The 19,601-nt window shown below is 34.0% G+C and overlaps 1 protein-coding gene across 1 annotated transcript in view; it reads left to right on the top strand.

The window, feature by feature from the left end:
* The first annotated feature begins 14,971 nt into the window (after positions 1-14,971).
* Positions 14,972-19,601, top strand: part of LOC101404876 (cadherin-12) — a 100,822-nt gene continuing 96,192 nt past the window's right edge. The window contains exon 1 of the mRNA XM_087443161.1: positions 14,972-15,083. The gene's annotated coding sequence lies outside the window, so the exon portion shown is untranslated. The remainder of the gene's footprint in view (positions 15,084-19,601) is intronic.

Raw genomic sequence — 19,601 nt, 5'->3', positions numbered from 1 at the left:
AAAATCAGTTTCATTTCTATCACCAAGAACAAACTATTCAAAAAAGGAATTAAGAAAATAATTGCACTTACAGTAACATCAAAAAGAATAAAATACTTTTAGTAAACTTAACAAAGGAAGTGAAAGCCTTATACATTGAAAACTACAAAACATTAATGAAAGAAATAAAGAAAACACAAGTAAATGGAAAGATATCCCATGTTTATGGATTGAAAGTCTTAATATTGATAAAATGTCCACACTACCCAAAGTGATCTACAGATTCAAAGCAATCCCTATCAAAATCTCAATGGCTTGTTTTTACAGAAATAGGAAAAACAACTCTAAAATTCATATAGAAACACAAAAACCTCACAATAGTAAAAACGACCTTAAGAAAGAAGAATAAAGCTGGAGGCATCAAGCTTACTGATTTCAATACATTACAAAAGTACAAACATTAAAATGAGTAGTGTATTTCTAAAAGCTCAATTCCAAATTTAAAAAAAAAAATTTAGAAGAAAATTTTTGTACCAAGTATGGCCAAACAAAATGGAACAGCTTAGTCACTTTTCGAAGAGCTCTTGTGTTCCCTGGACGTGGTCCAAGGTAGTGGCTACGGGCAAAGGCTTTGTTGTCAACTGCCTGAGTTATCCCAGCTCCACAGCTCGCTAAATGTAAGTTAGCATCGGTAAAAATGGAGCTAATTATAGAAGGTGAGATTATTTCAAGCATTAAGTGTAATAATACATGCAAAATGTTTTGCACAATATTGGATACATTGCAGTAGTTCCATATATATTAATTGGTATACTCTAACCCTTTTTAGGAAAAAAGAGGGCATTGAAGATGAGACTAATTTTCTGAGTTCCAAAAAAGAAATCATATAAAATAAACTTAAGTTCTTTGAATACTACTTTTTAAGGGCAGAGTTCTCTTTTGTTTTTATTTTTGCTTCTTTTTTAATTTTCAGTGCGTAGTGTAGTATTAGCTGCCACGACAATGGATAAGAGTTCCAATTTCTCCATATCCTCTCCTGCACTTATCTTTTTTTTTTTGGTAACAACCTGTCTTAACAGGTGTGAAGTGATATCTCATTTTGGTTTTAATTTAAATTTCTCCAATGATTTGTGATATTGAGCATCTTTTGATGTAACTGTTGGCTATTTGTCATTTAATTGGTGCCCTATAAATGAAAAACTATGGAATTTTTTTCTCCCTAGAGTGTATCTGAAGAGATGCCCTCATATTAAATGTGTATGTTTAGAGCCTATCACTAGATAAGTGGGTTAGGATTCCTGTGTTTCTGTACTCTAGAAAATATGGAAGACTCTACACTCAAGTCTACACTTCAGTGCAAAATCTCACCCTTCAGAACTAAGATGTGGAAGCCCTGAGAACCTGAAGCTTTCTCTCTCAGATACAAAATCCTAGGAGATGGGGTCCACTGGGACCCTGTTTTCTAACACATAGTTTGCAGGGTGTGGATGCCTGTGGATAAGGCAACATCCGGGCAAAAAAAAATTATAAAACAAAAAGCAATAATTGTAGAGAAAGTCACAGACTAGAAGGAAGCCACACTCTTGGTACTGACTCCAGTGGAAGCAAACCATCAGAATCTATAGAAAAGACAGTAAGGGAAACCACAGAAATAGGAAATATGACTGCCTGAGTCATAACTATTCAGTTGGGTAGGACTTAGGGAATGGACCAAACTGCTATCCAAAACTTCACAGGCTTGGAAACTTCTGCTGACTGTGGCCCCAGGTTCAGTGCTCTAAAAGAGTAAGAGGAGAACTGGGACCTGAACCTCAGCCCCTGTATGCATTAAGCACTCTGGTTTCTCAGGTGGACTTCTGGCCAGCTGCTAAATTTTTATGTGCAAGGGTATCAAACCCTTTCCTGAAATTTATCTTCTCACAGCTTCTTTTTTTAATACCACTAACCCATAATTTGTAATTGTAGCAGGCAAAATTGCCCTTCACCAAGTTTTCGGTCTACCTTTTAAATCAAACATGAATGGAATTCTAGACTTTAATACTCTGAACACTCTTTGTGCTCCTGGAGCATTGTCTTCTGCTGTCAGCCCACTTTTCATTTGATCTCTTTTCTCTCTCCTCAGCTGGGTCATAAAACAAATTCATGGGTAACCCCATCTAGCTATAACTCATTCTCTCTTGGACTTTTAATCCCTTTTATCTTTTAATCTGCACTGTTTTATGACTGGCTTATAACTTGAAAAAAATTTTTTTAAAATACTACATATGAAAAATTCCATGTAATGATATAGTCATCAAAATATTGAAAAGAAATAGTTTTAATGTACTGGGAGAAGCTTCATGATAAGTAACGGAATCATAGACTAGGAGACATAACTTTTATTTGGAAATAATGGCATAGTTAATTCTATTTTTGTTATCCAACATATGTTTTAAAGTAACATCTATGTATGTTTCATTGCTTTAAATAACATGAATGCCTCCAAGATATCTGCATCTATTGTGCAAGTACTAGGTTAAGTTCAATGTTCCATATAGTATGCATTAAAACTATACTTTAGTGATATAATGGTTTTTAATTTCTTTTTATGTGCTACTCTGAAAAGTTCAAAGTGGTTAATAAACAGATCATTGTCCTATAAGGTAGTAATAATATATATGTAATTTTTCTTTTTTATGAGTTTTAAAACTCATGTCCAACTCATAAAATTTTTTTATAAATGAAAATGTACATCATGAAAATGATAACTATATAAGAACTCCTTCTAATTCAAATCTTAAGTTCCATTCTCAAGAGAGAAATTTATATGAAATGAAATGAAAATGGATATGAAAAGTTTAATTTCATCAACTGGCAGTTTAATCAGGCTCTTTTGTCTAGAATTACAACATGTTTGTATAGTGGATCCAAAGGCATCCAGTCCGATCCTCCCATTTTATAGATGAAGAAACTGAGATCAGATTAATTGACTTAACCATTGTCATTTGCTCATCAGCTAGGAGAATTTGGATCAGAAGGCATAGGAAATTTAGTAAAGTTTAAATTTTGTTTAGCTACAATGCGTTTCTGCCCTGATGAATTGAGTTACAATGAATCTAGCAAAACAAATAGGTTTTCAAGTCTCTTATTTCTGTAACAATTACTAAAACCGAACCTCAGCCTAAATCATTGCAGCATTTAACCACAGCAACACAAAAGGAACAGAACCTTAATATTAAATCATAGTACTTTTCACAAATAACACACCCTTCTCTATTAACTATGGGTATATGAACAGTAATGGCTACAATTATTCCTACTTTTTAGCTGGTCACTCTTTCTGTCATTATGTGGATTCGTGAGCACTTTTGCAAATATTGAAAGTCACGTGGCATCATCACGTCTTTGAGTTTGTGAAATAATCAGTAAGCAAAGTCATTTGATTCCAGATAACGTCAACTGCCATAAGTTCTAGACTTTATTATAATGAATTTTCCACACTTATGATCTCAGTATAGTCCTTGCTTTTACAAAAGTTTATTTTCTTCCTTGAAACTGGGAGTAGAATTGTGTACTCTTCTGTTGACTTAGCAGGGCTTGATATGTCAAGATGAGCAACATTCTAGTAACTGATTTCTTGTGTTCTTTTGCCACTGCTATTAAGAGTTCTGAAGACACTTTTGATTTGAAGCTTCTCCTTTGATTTCTGTAACGGAAAGCAAAGCAGCATCTCTGTCGTAATTGTTGACAGGAGGGGACGTTGAACTTTCTGCTTGAGTCAAGAGATATCATAGAGGCATCATTGCAAACTTCTAACGTCAGCTGATCAAAGATATTTTCTAAGCCAAACCCATTTTTTAAAATTTACTTACTGAAGAGGCATGTATTAAGTAACTATTATGTACCACGCTCCATAGTAGGTACTGGGATTCCAAAAAGAACAGTACACAGTCTTCAATCTGTATGTTGTGCTTGCTACCTACAGGAAACGTGAGAGATGTGAAATAAGACGTTCTGTGAATATACGGAAAGCAGTTTCTAGACAAGGAGCTATTGAGGCCAATCTTTAATTTGGGCTGAAGGTCACCTGGGTGAAAAAGGATATTTCTGATATCCATGATAGAAGCTATAAAGAGCAGGATATGAAGTAGCACTATGTCTTAGGGAATTAGTACTGTATTGAGGCAGCAGAAAGTAGGCAGAAAGCGTGGAAAGAGATGAATCTAGAAATGTAGGTAGAGGCAGATTCACAAAAAGAATTAGAGATAGTGCTGAGGGCATTTTTGCATTTTTGAAAGACAAACATGGCTTTATGTATACAGGTTGGATGATAGGTGGTTTAACAGGCAACAGAGAGATTATTAAATATTATAACACTATAATACAGGTGGGAAGCAGTAAAATTTTTAGAAAAATAGCAGCAGAGTGAAGAGAAGAAACGTATTTTAGCAATTTTTAATCAATGAAGGAAACTGGACTGGATATAAACAATAAGTTATAAAAAAATATTTAGAATGTAACCAAGAGATTGGGTGTGTCTTGATCTAGTTAACTTGTAGTTTTATTTTTCAAGCAACTGGAAAATATAAATGATGGTCTAGTCACTAGCACCTAGAGACAAACATGGATGAGATTGTAGAGTTAGGCATATAGAGTGAGAGACAGAACTTGGGGTGCATGAACCTTCAAAGGGCGGGGAGAGGAAAAGGGGGCTGTAAAGACGACTAAGAAACAGTGATCACAGAAGAAAGGTGAGAGCCAAGAATAAATGATGTTGAGGAAACCAACCATAGTTGGAGGCTACTTGAAGAAAGAGATTGGTATCAACCAGTTAAATGCCCCTGAAGAAGGCAGGTAAGCATGAGGAGCACCTTTCACTCTTGGCAGGAAAGACCAGTTAATCGGAAGCAGTATTGGAAAGCTGAAGGAACGCAGTTGTGGGCCTAAAATGTGCTACAGGGAGTTCTGGGCTCAGGAGAAAGCAAAATTTCAATTAAGGAAAGGAAACGATGGAAATATTCTGCAAGTGTATCAATGAGTGAGTTTATCTGTAGTACTTCCAGCACTAGACTGGATTAGGGGAAGTGACCAGGGAACAGACAATAGTGAAGAAACCAGAAGGAGGTGATTTACATATGTTGCTTAATTTATATTTTACAAAGCCTTTATGGAATTCAGGTATATGTTTCCAATTCTTAGATGAGAGGCTCAGAGTTGTTACCCAAAATTAATTGTCAGAGCTCTAATTTTTGTTGGACAGTGGAAAAAACAAATTTCCCCAAGAGGACATTTGAAGAAGCCGAGGAGTTAAATTTTAGGATGAAAAATCAGACAGATGTCAGCCTGATAGCTCTCTTGAAGGAGTTCAGATTGCACGTAATGATTCCTGGCACATCACTGAAGGATTTGGACAGAGCGGTGATATGTTCAAAATCCTTTAACAAAAAGATTAATCTGCAGTAATGGGAAAGTTATTTTGGAGAGTGGTAAAATTGGATTCTGTTTCAATTTGTTGAACAAATTACTGGAATTAGAAGGAAACGAGGAAATCTTACCCCTTCATTACAAAGTTGAAGAATTTTAACAACAATCGTTTTGATGTGGGCTCCCTATGTGCCATGTATTATGCCCAAGCAATTTACATGCATTAACTCATAAGTGAGTTCCATGAGGTCCCACCTATTTATATTCCGAGTTTTGATTTGAAGTAACAGAGGCTTGGAGTGTTTAAGTGATTTGCCAATATTTTGTTAATTTGGATGTAATAGAAAATCTCAATCCAACTCAAAGTATAAAATCTTACACAAAAAGGGATTCATGGTCTCAAATCATCAATATGCTTGAAGGGTGACCTTCAGCCAGGGTTGATCAAGACTTCCCATTTCCTTTCCTGGGATTCCTAAGTTTGTAACCTCTTGTGTGTGACTGTCTCTTGTCACATTTCCCCCAAGTGTTGGAATGACTATAGCAGTTCCAGACATTTGCATACAGCATTCAGAGAAAAAGAGAGAGCATTTCCTAGAAGATCTCAGCAAACATCTCTGGTTTTATTGGCTTGAAATGGGTTACATTTACACTCCTTAACCAATCACTATTAGTCAGAAAAAAAGGCTTGTGTTTGTTAGTGTAGTCTTGAGCCAAATGCCTTCATGGGAGTTAAGCTTATTCTAACATACACGGAAGTGTGAGGGAGATAGTGATATACGAATATGTATATGGACAATTTTAAGATTAGGTGGGAATAATTTTTAGGGGAGGGTTACTATACTATCCACTAAAATTACATTATTATCCTTACAGAATTGAAATAATTTACAAAAGATCATATGTCTATTTAATTACAGAGCTGGTTCTAGGATTCAATACTTCTGACCTCCGGTTTACACACACACATATACACAAACACATACACACATATATATATACACACACATACATATGCAATTTGTATTTTTCCTTTCACTAAAACTACATATATAGAAATGGATAGGAAGATGAGAGATAGGTAGGTAGATAGATAGAAAGACAGATGACAGATGGAAGGATAGACGGTGGATGGATAGATGGATGGACTGACGGACTGAGATGGATAGATAGGTAGATGGATCTTTCTTACCCTTAAAATGGCAGAATCATTTGTTCAAATAAAAACAAATAATTTTAGGTGTGTAATGTGTGTATTAAACTAATTAGTCACATTAACTGGTCCTTAACACCTTGGTTAAATGCATTTGAATAGGAAGTGATTTTTTTATCCTTTAAAAATACGTTACACAGAAAAAATGCAAAGCTTACTGAATTATAGCTGAGAGCTACTGAGTGAGTGAATTCCAAGCTCATACATTTCATCTTGATTTCTATGGAATTTCCTCACAGCGTCTGTGAAAATAATTTCTAAACGACATTAGGCACAAAGGAGGCAACATTATACCGTCACGGGAAATGGAGTTCAGGATGTGTCACTGGGAGCTGGCATTAGCTTTTGTATTGGTGTTCGTGGTATAGAATTCTTGGCACACAACAGAGAGATAAAGTGCTCATAAAAATGGATTCACTTATCCATCAAAGTACATTTGAATCATAAGATGTAAATATGTATAGTCTAAAATATTTAGGACATATCTAGGAGGAAAGTTTTATAGCCTTAGACTCCTTTTGGGTCCTGGGACTGAATAACACATCATAAATGGATGTTACAATATTAGGTGTGTGAGGGGATACTCTGAGGCCAGGCCAAGCAGAGTTGGAGTTGGGGGCAGAACAAAACCAAATTGCCTGCTCTGATCTGGAAGTACAGTTCGAGAGGGCATAGCTTCTACTCTAGGGGATTTTTATGACATATATCTTTTCCAATCTGTAAAAGTTCTGATTATTTCAGGGAGATTTAACAAGTGTACAAACTCTTCTTTCTTAGGTCTCTAACAAAGTGGTCCAATATTGTCATAGTCTACTTTTTTGCATTTTAACATATTTTAAATATGCATCTCAAAATTTCATTTTTTAACACACAAGAGACAAAGTCCAGATCAGTATTTGAATAGTTAGATATGAGACTTGAGGACAAGAATCATGCTAGTGTTACACATTTGGGAATTGTCACCCTATTTGTGGTGGGGGAGAACAGAAATTAAGTGTGTATTTCATTGTATATACACTTAAACAGCACATGCTGGAAAACTCTATTATACTTTCTTTATAAGTATTAACTCATTTCATACTGCTAGATAATGGATTCTATTTTTTCCCTGCATATGAGTAATCTACACAGAGAGGTTAAGTAATTTGCCTGAGGTCACACAGTTGGCCAGTGGTCGATCTAGGATTCAAACCTAGGCAGCAAGGCTTCAGAGACAAAGATGACAATCACAATGGCATGCAATGCGGACTTTCCTAATTGGAGAAATCTAGGGAAATTGTGTAGAACTGGCCTTGGCTTCTCATCAGACACATCTGCAGAGATTTTTAAAGATTTCGGATACCTGGAACAAGCAAGAAAAATCACATTAGACTTTCTGCTGGGGGCCCAGGAATTGTTCTTAATAATCCTCATAAATGCCTTATATGCAGCCCTTGTTGAAGATAAAGGGGACAGAGGAGGCATTTACAACTTTAAGGGGCAAATATAAGAAGAGAAACCACAGAAGGAAGCTAAGACCCAAGTGTTCAGGAGCAGTGCAGTGAAATCTAACATAAAATTGATTCAAGACCCAGTTACTTTAAAGACTAAATTCACCTGCTGTGCATCTATGCTTAACCCTATTTTGTAATTAACTCTGCTTTAGCAGACCTTGTGTTTCAATGTCTCATAGTGTCCTGTTCCTTTGTAGGATCTCATGCGCGTTTGTGCGCGCGCGCGCGCACACACACACACACACACACACACACACACACACAAATCCACTCTATTTGACTTGATTCTGAAAACATTTCTGCTTTACGTTTCTCTGCTGCTTAATGTTTTCTGTATACAATAAAATGTACATTTATTTTCCAATCCTATTTGAAAAGAAATTTCTGTGTATTTATCATTCCATACCTTTCTAATTCTAACTGTATTATTTCTTAGTTATAATGCAATGTATACATAAGGCAAAAGCAAAAAGAAAATGATTTATTACCTGAAATTTCTCTCTTTTCCTGTTTACGCATCAGTCCTGAAAAGGTTAAACATCATTCAGCAAGGAAATTTACGTTAAGTCCTCTTGGGTTTGCATTCCATACTGTGGCTCAATCTTGCTTATGTGATTTTTTTTTAATGTAGTGTCACTCATTTTTGGCTCTGCCTTCTTGAGTGAGAACAATGATGTACATTAGAAATTAAAAGCAAGTAAGTTAAACTTCCACTTTAGTACTAAAAAAAGATTCTAAAGGTCACAGCCAGCTACTAGGTCACCCATTTAAAGTATTGTGTCTATAGTGTTCGTGCCTTTTGCGTGTATATATGAGTACTATAAGTATCCAAAAGATAAACATTGATTTGGGACTTACTTCATGACAGACACTAAATGTACAAAGAATGAATATGGAAGGGCAGTTGATGTAAAAGATTTGTAGTCCATGACAAGAACACACGATGTATTGAGTTTCAAAAAATCAAAATATCCTAAGGCTGATGGGAGTACAGAGGAGTGGACATATTATCTCTACCTGGGAGCAGAAAAACAAGAATTCACAGAAGTGACAGCAGAACTGGGACATGAAGGATGAGTAGGATTTCTCCAGTTGGTGAAAGAGAATGTCCTCCAGGCAGCAGAGGCAAGAAAGAGCCTCAAATAAACAGTAAATAAGTAAGTGCAGGCACAGCGTGGGGGCTCTGACAACACAGTCGGAAACTAATCTGGGAAGCACATTTGAAATCCATTCATGTCATACTATTCATAGTATGTCAGTGTGTTTAGATGATTTTTCTTTCGATAGAAATAGAAGCACATTAGAGATTTCTTTTTAATTTTAACTTTTTTTTAATGAAGGAGAGTGACAAGATCAATCTTGTGTTATGGGACAACGACAGTGATGCTCCTGTGTAAAAGGAAAAGGAGGAGGAAGAAATTAAGATGCTTTTTAGCTTTCCAAGTGCGAGAGAGTGAGAATCCAGACCAGCTGAGACAGTGGCTGGGGCGATAAAGAGCAAAGAACATATTCAATGAACAGAATATTAAATTAAATTGGGAGATTAAAACATATTTTACAGAAGCCATAGAGTAAATATAATCCACTTATATTTTCAATGTATTTCTAGCAAGTTTGTGTACTACCCCAAATGCAAAAAATGCATAGACTATAAAACAACCATGCTGAAAGTGCCATTTGATGGAATAAATAATTGTGTAATATATTGTTTTTTACTGTATGTTGAGCGTAGTGCCTGGTGAATGGTGTGTACCACTGAACATTTGTTGAATGAAAGAAGAAATGAATGAATCAACGAATTAATGCCTACTTTTGCTGAAATTGTGAGTTAGTAGAGCTCAGTTCTACTCCTACCTCTCTGCCATTTTGTATGAGAATGTCATTAGTATCAACAAGAATGATTTTAACATTACTGGCTTCAATTATTCAATTGTAAAGTGCAGACGCTACGTCAGATTATTTCTAAAAGTCATCGCCTGTCTTGATAATATTGACCTTAGTGACCCATAAAGATGATCTTAATGAGCAAATGAAGAGAGCATGACTATCACGTGACACAGATAAAGGAAAAGTAGGCTACGTGTGGTTCATTATGAAAGTAAGCTGGTTTGCCTGCTCTGGGCTCCAGAGCTCACGTGCTCATTTAACAGAATTTAGGAAGAAGAGATAATTAAAAGCACCTAATCTCATCAAACACAGTTATAGAACAGTGTTTTTGAGATAAGTATACATACATACATGCACACACACACAAACATATACACATAAAAGAAAACCACTTAAAATGATCACAAAATGAAAAAAAAGACTACAAACTAAGTCAAAATAAGCTAGTAAGTATACTTTCAATAGATAGATTGACAGACAGATATAAACTATGAAGTAAAATGGGTTAAGAATATGAGTACAGTTTACATACAAAATAAATAAATACACACAAAATAAAAGTGACCAATCAACATAAGGTGCTGAAATTCACTCATAATATATATTTTAAAAATTAAGAACAATGAACATGGTGAAAAAACTGGAAAATAGACTCTGTTGATAGGAACATAAATTAGTACAATCTTTCGGTAGTCAATTTGACAATATATATCACTATGTTGAATTCATACGCTATTTGACCCGGCTATCTCAATGGTATGAATTTACCAATTGCAAAATTTGGTAATAGGTAAAAAACCCAAAATTTTCTAAACAGAGTGTCCACTAAAAGGAGATTAATTAAAAATAATGATTATATGCTTTTATTATGTAATAATATTTATTATTTTAATAATGTTTATGTGCTTTTATAAAGATAAAATCCCCGCCCAATTTACTATTTAAGGAGTAAAGTAAGGTTCAAGAATGTGTGAATAGTTCCATCTCTTTCATATAAATGAAATTTGAAATATAGGCTAGTAGGTAAATAGATAGATAGATAGTTATAATGAGATAAATAAATGTTGGAGGGGTAGCTGAACACTGGAAAAGTCCTAACAGTGGCTTAAAAACAGTGGCTGCAGCATCACCTCTCTCTTCTATCTTGTTTTCAATCCACAGGGAGGGGGGCTCTGATTTCCTTGAGGTTCCCCTCAACACTTCCAACATGCCTTTGCCTCAGGACTGTTTTGTGCCTAGAGTTCCCTCTGCATGGCATGAACTTTCAAAAAAAAAAAAAACTCACTTCATTCAGGTCTCCACATAAATGACATTTCTCAAAATTGTTTTTCCTGATCATCATATAGAAAATCCTTTACCTTGTCACTCTCTTTCTTTACACTGCCGTATTTCATTTCTTACCACTGATCACAATGGGACATCATATCTATCTGTATCTATATCTACATCTACATCTAGATTTATCTATATATTTGTTTATTTTAAAATCTGTTGCTCTTCCCATTCTCCTCTAAATAGAACATCATTCTTGAGTATTTTGGCCTCTCCATTTTCTTCACGATGTTTCCCTAGTACCCTGAACAGTGTGCCTGGCATATCATGGAAAGTCAGTGAATCTTTGTTAAATGAATAACTGACTGAATGGATGAATGCATGCTCATAACTTTGAGAAAAGTCCTTGAAAACTGTTAAACCACTTTTCTGTGTTTGTTTATGTGCACTGCCTGAACGTACGTATAAAATATCATGTGTAGGAATTCTCAAATTGCAGTTACTAAGTCAAACACCATGTCTTTTATTAGTGCCTTCAACATAAAATGGAGAAGAGAATATTGACTAATTTAATTCATGTAGGTAATGTATCCCTCTTTAACATATTTTTTATTCAAAATGTTATGAAGTGAATGTTTATTGGCAAAAGATTGAGATCACATCATATTATAAGTGTGAATTTAACAACATGGAACTGATTTTCCAAATACATTTTAACATATACATATATGTATACAAAAATGATATCCAAATTGGTTCTCATATGAACTTAACTCAGTTATGTAAGTGTTTTAGCAAAACTCTTATTTGGTGTTCAGTTTATATCAAATGGGCTTCTCCTAATGCTTGTTCTTTCTTCATGATGGTTCTGTAACTCTTAATGATCAATTTCTCTGTTCATTGCTCCGTTATTTATGTACATACACATATATACATACATACAAATGTATACATTAATATATTATACACATTGTCTTTTGAGCGACTGCTTAAAATTTAGAATTTTACTATTACTGTAAATTTAAAATTTTAGTATTACTATTTACTGTTAATTTTACTATTACTATGAAATAACTTTTTTAGTATTAGCTTTAATGGTTACTAAAAATTACATTAATTAATTTACTACTAATCAGAGCAGTATTGCATGGAAAATTGAAGTGATTCAATACTCTCCATTGCACATTTGGCACTCCATCTCTAGCTGCTAATAAAGGAATGGCTTCTCTGTGAGTTACATTCTCTGTGCACTTCAACATTGGGAGTTATTATATTGTCATCCTGTATTTGAGTGATAAGAGAATAAATCCCGGGATGACTGTTACATACAAGAAGTCTACTCCAGTTTTGTGAACATCATTGACTATATTATTTCCTTGTTGCATGTTAAGCATGGCCCCCAACCACAGCCTCTTGCTCCTAACTCTTGGGTATTCAGTGTTTAAAAGTGTCAGGAACTGGCATGCTATATAAGCACTGACAAAGGTAGTCTTTGGAGATTCACATGCTCCAGGCAATTAACTGAGTCTTCTTAACGAAAGGAGTATGAAATCTCTCTTTTGCATTGGTTAGGTGAAAGTCATGGAGCAACCAGTAAAACAAGCTGATATAATGGTGTTTAATTGTGTTCTTGGAAACATCTACAGAGGCAGCTCTACGCACTTTCTAATAACATATTGCAATCTGCTTTTTCACTAAACCAGAATTAATCTCTACTTTGAGTGAACAATCATTTTTGATACTGTGGATGAAACTGGAGAAATATGCTACAAGTGCAATTATTCTTGCTATCCACTGCTCCTTTTGAGTTGCACGAAGTGGAATTAAATGACACATATCTGATGCTTCTATGACTTACGGGGCTATTTCTTAATGTGCTCTCTTAATATTTGAGCTTTAAAGAAAAAAATGATTAATATAAAGAATGCAATACTACTTTTGGGAGGAAATATTTTTCAAATGCTTACTAAAGGTTTTTTGTAAAAGAAAAGATACTATCTTGTTCATCTTTGTTCCCCATTGAGCGTGTGGTCTGGGTTAGGTAAAAGTTTAGTAAATTTGTTACTAAATATTTTTTGGCAAATAAAATACTTTTTTCTTCAAACGTATTTTCAGGGTAAAACAGTCCATAGCTGTTTGACTGAAATATTTATATCTAGATTTGGGGCATTGTTTAATATTTGTAGACTTTGCCTGCACAAAACATGTGTGATGAAGTGATAGTGAAGATCCAGGTGGAAAGAGGGGAGGGGAGAGAGGAATTTATTCTCGATAAACTGTTCATTCCTACAGCATTAAGGAGGATGTAGTTTTGATGACTCTTTAATAGAGGTGCCCAATGCCTACTTGGCAAATAATTATTAATGATGGCACAAATATTGATGATGATGATGATAATGATGATGATGGGTAGTATCAGTTATCACTCTTGACATCCTAGTAATGGTTGCCTACTTTCCTTTCAGAAATTTCCTTTCCTGGGAAACGTTGCTGTAATAAAACATATTTTTCCTCTGTTGATATAGCTAGAATTCACCAAAGCATCTTAAAAATAAAGGCTTTGGCATTAAATGTCTACCAAAAATTATCATCTTTTTTCATCATTCTAACACATTATTACTTTTTTAAAAAGTAGAGGCAAAGAGATGGTTCATTCTCTTAGATTTTGGGGTAAACCTTTAAGATATAGTTTGTTCCTATTTTGTATTGCCTTAAGAGAAAAGCCTGAATGAGTTACTGAATGGAAAGGAGCAACCTTGTATTCCCAAGATGGGCAGTCACTTTGAATGTCTCCAAGAGATGCATTCTGTCCATTGTGTAAATTTGGATGTACAAATCACTTCCTTTATGCTCAGTAAAGACTTCCTTCTAACCATCAGTGACATACTGATTTTATTTATGTCAAGTTTGATACTTTTGATTTTACTTTGTTCTCAATGCAGAATGGTAACATTGAACATGACATTAAGAAGAAATACCCACTTAAAAATTCCTTAGAGAAAAACTTAACAATGATTATGTATATATAAGATAAAAATTCTCCCTTCAACTTCTCTTAGTACATAAATAATATGACAGGGTGTCAAAAAATGAGAAAAGCTACAGATAATTTGGATTGTCTTCAATATTTTCCTATGTCAATGAACCCTTAGGTTAATTCAGTCTTAAGGCATAGAGGCACTCCTGTGACTATAATTGCATTATTTTCAGTTCCTCAATTTCTCAAATGTTCTGTCCTATTTAAAGCCTTCCTAATGCTAGTATGTTGTTGTTCATTTTTAAATTGCAATTGCAAGTTACTTAACACCCTCTTAATTTCAGTAAGCCTTTAAACCTTTTAGCTTCTCTATTGATATCCTAATCATGGAGTTAAATCATCTATAGTGAGCAGATGAGCTAACGTAAGCAGTGTCATGTTTTCTTTGGTGCACAGATCAATAAAGCTATCGTGATGACTTTCAGTTCAATGATCTAGGTACTGGAAATGGACACAGCTCTAAAAATAGATATTTAAAATATGTATCATTTGCACTAACAGCTATATTGTTGCCCAACATTTTGGTTATAATAGTTGAATTGTTATCGGTGGCATCATATACTCACAGAATCATTAAGTAATGCCAAATTCCAAAGGAAAATGGAGTCCAGCAGATAATAGACATGACCTTGACCTCTGTAAAACAAAGGTGCTAGAGTCATATTGTCTCATTTTCCAGGTGCGTATGTGCTCCAGGTCAAGGCCACGGACGCAGATGACCCGACATATGGAAACAGTGCCAGAGTCGTTTACAGCATTCTTCAGGGACAACCTTATTTCTCTATTGATCCCAAGACAGGTAAATTTTTTATTAGAGACAACATTATCACCACCCCTTCAAATATTTAAACTTTAATTAAATCTTGGCGTGGAAGTTGCCTATTCTAATACTGCAATAAAGATTCAGTGTGCTGCACATTAAGCAAAGGAAGATAGAATCTTATCCTGCTGCTGCAGAACTATCTTTTGGATAGAACTTTGTTCAAACATAAGCCATTTCATATATATGTGTCAAGTCCAAATTCATTAGTTAGAGATTCACTGTATGTTTCACTTTAAATTTTCAAAAATCTGGCCTTATTTGGTTTTTGATTCTTCTGGCTAAAATAGCTTTTCATTTCAGGTTTTCTTGATTGGGTTCAATTATACTCAGTTTGGGGTCTTGTCAACATGTGGTAAAATCATGGAGCTTCTATTGCTATCTTTAATGGTTAGGGATGGTGGATTTGGATACATTTAGACCTATGCTTCTAGCAGGGGAGAGGAGAGGGTTGACAAACTTGGAACACCAAGCTCACTAATTTTTCTGGTCGATGCTCTTGAAGCCAGTTTCATTTTTAAGTCAAACCACTTAAATTGCAGTTTTCAAAGCTAAATATATGAGAATCTATGGGGAGTACAGAAAGGGCAGGAGTATATGCAGGAAGACTTGGATTCCCTTTTAAATGAAATGAGGTCCCCTGTTTCTAGTGAATCTGTTTTTGAATGTTGGATAGTTTTTAAGACCAGTCATGCTGATCAGTGATCAAAATAGGTGTTCCATGTCCCAATTAAAGCAGGAACTCCACAATGATAGTTATTTTATCAACTCTTGTATCTCACATTATAATATATCACATATTGAATTCAATAGTATTTATAACGTTGGCTTAAAATAATGGAATAAATTGTCAACATACTGAACTAATAAATTACTTTTTCAATTTGTAAATAAATCTTTAAAGAGCGACATCGATTTGAAAGGTATTAATTTCAGACACTAGACATGCAAATAGGCTAAACATTTCAAAATTTACGCTTCCTCATGAGTGTGTGCTAAAATCTAGAATACCAATTAGATATAGGTTAATTAGTAATTGACCATATATTAATGTTGCCTAGAAACATAAAGTCAATTAAGTGGAAATAGAGAATCTGCAAACTTTCTGTCAATTGAACCTGCCATTCTCGCCTCACTTCTTACCCTCCTCACCAAGCCAATAGGGGGACAGAAGTCATCAAAAAGTTAAGGGATAAGGCAGGGAGTTGCTCACTTTTGTAAACTTAAAAAAGAATAGATTGTAACAAGGACAACATCAGTCCTTTAAGCAGGGAACATCGGTGCTGAAGAGAATCCAGAAAGGTTAGGAGAAAGAAGCTCTTTTGGTTTGGAAATAGGATCAGAGACCAAAAGTCAGAGTGTCAAATGTTAAAAATGAGGGCATGATGAGGAAATTACATCTACAATATAGGTTATTTTTTAAAAGTATGGCAGTGAAGATAAGATGTTTGATAATATCGGGGTTAAGGAAGCTTTGTGGTGGTTGTTGTTTAACTGTGGGAAAATCATAGTGTTTGTAGGAAAAAGGAAAAAAATGTTGAGGAAAGAGTTTGGGGAAGTTGTTCAACTAAGTGTATGATGGTACAAAGTTCCAGAGGAATTAAGAAGGTTTGGACAATAGGCTCAATGTATAGATAAATAATGAAGAGAAGTTATCTAAAATATCGTACATCATTTTATCAGATGGGAGTATTATGGGTTATTTTTTCTTACGTAACTACCTGTCTTTTCCAAATTTACTGTAATAGATAATCTGACCAGAAACAGAAGTATCGACAATATATGTCTCTTAGATCCCTTCAGCCTCTGAGAAGCACTCCTCGGAGACAGAGGAGATGGAAGAAAGAGAAAGGAGAGTGTGTAGAGACTGGTGAAGAGGGTAGTTCAGTATGAGATATACTTACAGTGTTGCACTGATTAACTCTACAGAGTAGGTGAGTTTATATACTCATAATAAGTGTGGCAGAAGAAAGGTTAATGATTTAATACTGGTGAAATAAGTATAAATGGAGCCAACATCTAACTAAAAAAAGCAAGATAAAATCATACAAAGATGAACTTAAGCATAAAGCATGGGTTAAGATAATAATTGCTCTTGTCATATTAATACTAGGCAGACAATAATTATATGAGTCAAAACACTTGCTCTCCCCTTGACTTTACTTGCTCATTATCAACTTTAGATGAATTCTAATGCCTTTAGAAAGTATTATCTTTCAGAAGAGTATGTATATTCATGATCTGACTTTTATAATTGTGTATTTATATTTTTATGTAATGCTGATTATTTAGAACTAAAGGTGAAACAATTCTGGCATAAACTATGGAACAGATTTTTTGAAGCATTGATTTTCACTGGAGACAGAAGTCTTGATATTAACAACGCCTCAGACCACTAGACAGGAAAAGACTGGATGATGAGGCACTTCATTAATAGAATGATAACTAGTTCTTCGTGCACAGAACCCATTAAGAAGACTTTCTGTCAAATTTATCACCTTGTGGTAGATAAGAGTAAATCAAAAATCAAGGATAATTGCCATTTCTCAGAAATAGTCTCCATTTGTTCCAGCTATATAGCTTCCTTTTATGATTCCTTTTGCTATTATTAAATAAAATGCATGAAAAACTAATATTATCTAAAATTTTCCACATTTGAGTGTAGAATACAGTTTAAAATAATTTTTAAAGGAAGAGTATCATCAAAACTTCTTGTGCCTAAATATTTATGAAGAGATAAATATAACCATTTATTATATATTTGGAAAGAGAAAATAAAAAAGATTTCCGTATTGCTATTGCTATTTGACATTCCTAGCACCTCTATCCAAGTGAATATGGCAAGCTTATTTATAAACAATATAAATTAATGCATTCTATGAAATAAGCCCAGAAATAACAGTTACTTTAAAATTGGCTAATTTTCCGATTATTTGGCTTAACTATGAAACTATTTATTGTGAGTTAAAATTTACATGCATTCCTGTATATGCCTCAAATGATTATTAAATGATATTTTAAAAACTCAAAAATGTAGCTATATCTATAAAACATTAAATAACATTTATACTTATGCTTAATGTTTATAAAACATGAAAACGTTTGCCATATTAACATATTATATTATATATATATTTATACTTAATGTTTATTACACATTATACATTAGAAAAACGTTTATAATGTACAAAACATTAAACGATAGACATTGTAATATTTTATCCAGTGCCTGAAATCAGAATGCTAAACATCTCCATAGCATTGATAATAGAATTATTTCATTTAGGAAAACAAACATTATTATAAAAGATTGATCTCATGACTTAATTTATGTTTAAATTCTTTAAAAGTGTTTAGTTTTTACCCTAAATGATTTCAAAAACTAGTCTGACTTGGGTAACTAGACATTGCTATTTCATATATCATGTGGTGATAATATGTATTTTTCTAAACATTTTTTTAAACTTATGCACTTTAATTTTTTCTACTGTGGTAAAATATATATAACATAAAATTTATCATTTTAAGAACAATTCAGTGGCATTAAGTAAGTTCACATTGTTGTGCAATCATCACTACCATCCATCTCCAGAACTTTTTCATCAATATCTTTTCATTTAAGTGCACTGTCAAAAGCAATGTTCATTTATAAGATTTTATGTACTTATATGCACATTTGTAGAAGTTATATGAAAACAGTTGAGTGAGAATGGAGTTGCATGCATGAGCTACTTTATTTTTTTTTTCTTTATATTCACCATTCTTATATCTCATGCTCTGAAATCCTGTCCTAGCTTCTGTTTAGAGAAATCTGATAAAGGTTGATGAGAGAACTGACGCTATCTCAAGATTTTTACTCCTTGAATCAAACCATCACCTTTTATTCATAGATTATAATCTTCAAGCCTATGTCCTAAATGAAAGTTCCTTCAATATCCTGACTGATATTAATTCTTTTAGGTCTTTAAAAATGTGCTGGTGTTTTAAAGCCTCACATTACAGTTAAAGCATTGGTCAGACTATATTTTTAGCTAATACTTTAAACTACTATATAAATACTTGCACTGTTTTATGGCTTGAAAATGCTTTTGATATTAACTCAGTAAAGTCTTACGGGATTCAAACACCTCACCTGGCGCTGGTGAGAGAAAGATAAATACTCTTCTTTCTTCAAGGGCAAAATAAAAGAAGATTTGCTTACACAAATTATCACTCGTTTAATACTTTTTACGTGAAGACAGGGACTGATTATGGCCATAGCAAGAACAAGGACAGCAAGGGATGCTAATAAATATAAAAGAGGAAAAATGTGTCATAGAAATAGACCGTTATTAAGATTAAAATTATGTAATATTTTGCATATGTGTAGTAAAACTACTTGACTATGTACTGCAGACAATGGTTTCCTTGTATTCTGCACTGTCACACTTCTCGAGAACTCTGTGTGAACTCCACTTGCCTTATTTTAGAAATCCTGGAATGCACACATCCAGCAGC

The sequence above is a fragment of the Ceratotherium simum genome, chromosome 18 (genome assembly GCF_057802395.1).
Source record: "Ceratotherium simum simum isolate JZ-2026a chromosome 18, ASM5780239v1, whole genome shotgun sequence".
NCBI lineage: Eukaryota > Metazoa > Chordata > Mammalia > Perissodactyla > Rhinocerotidae > Ceratotherium > Ceratotherium simum.
This window is presented reverse-complemented; position numbering and strand designations above follow the sequence as displayed.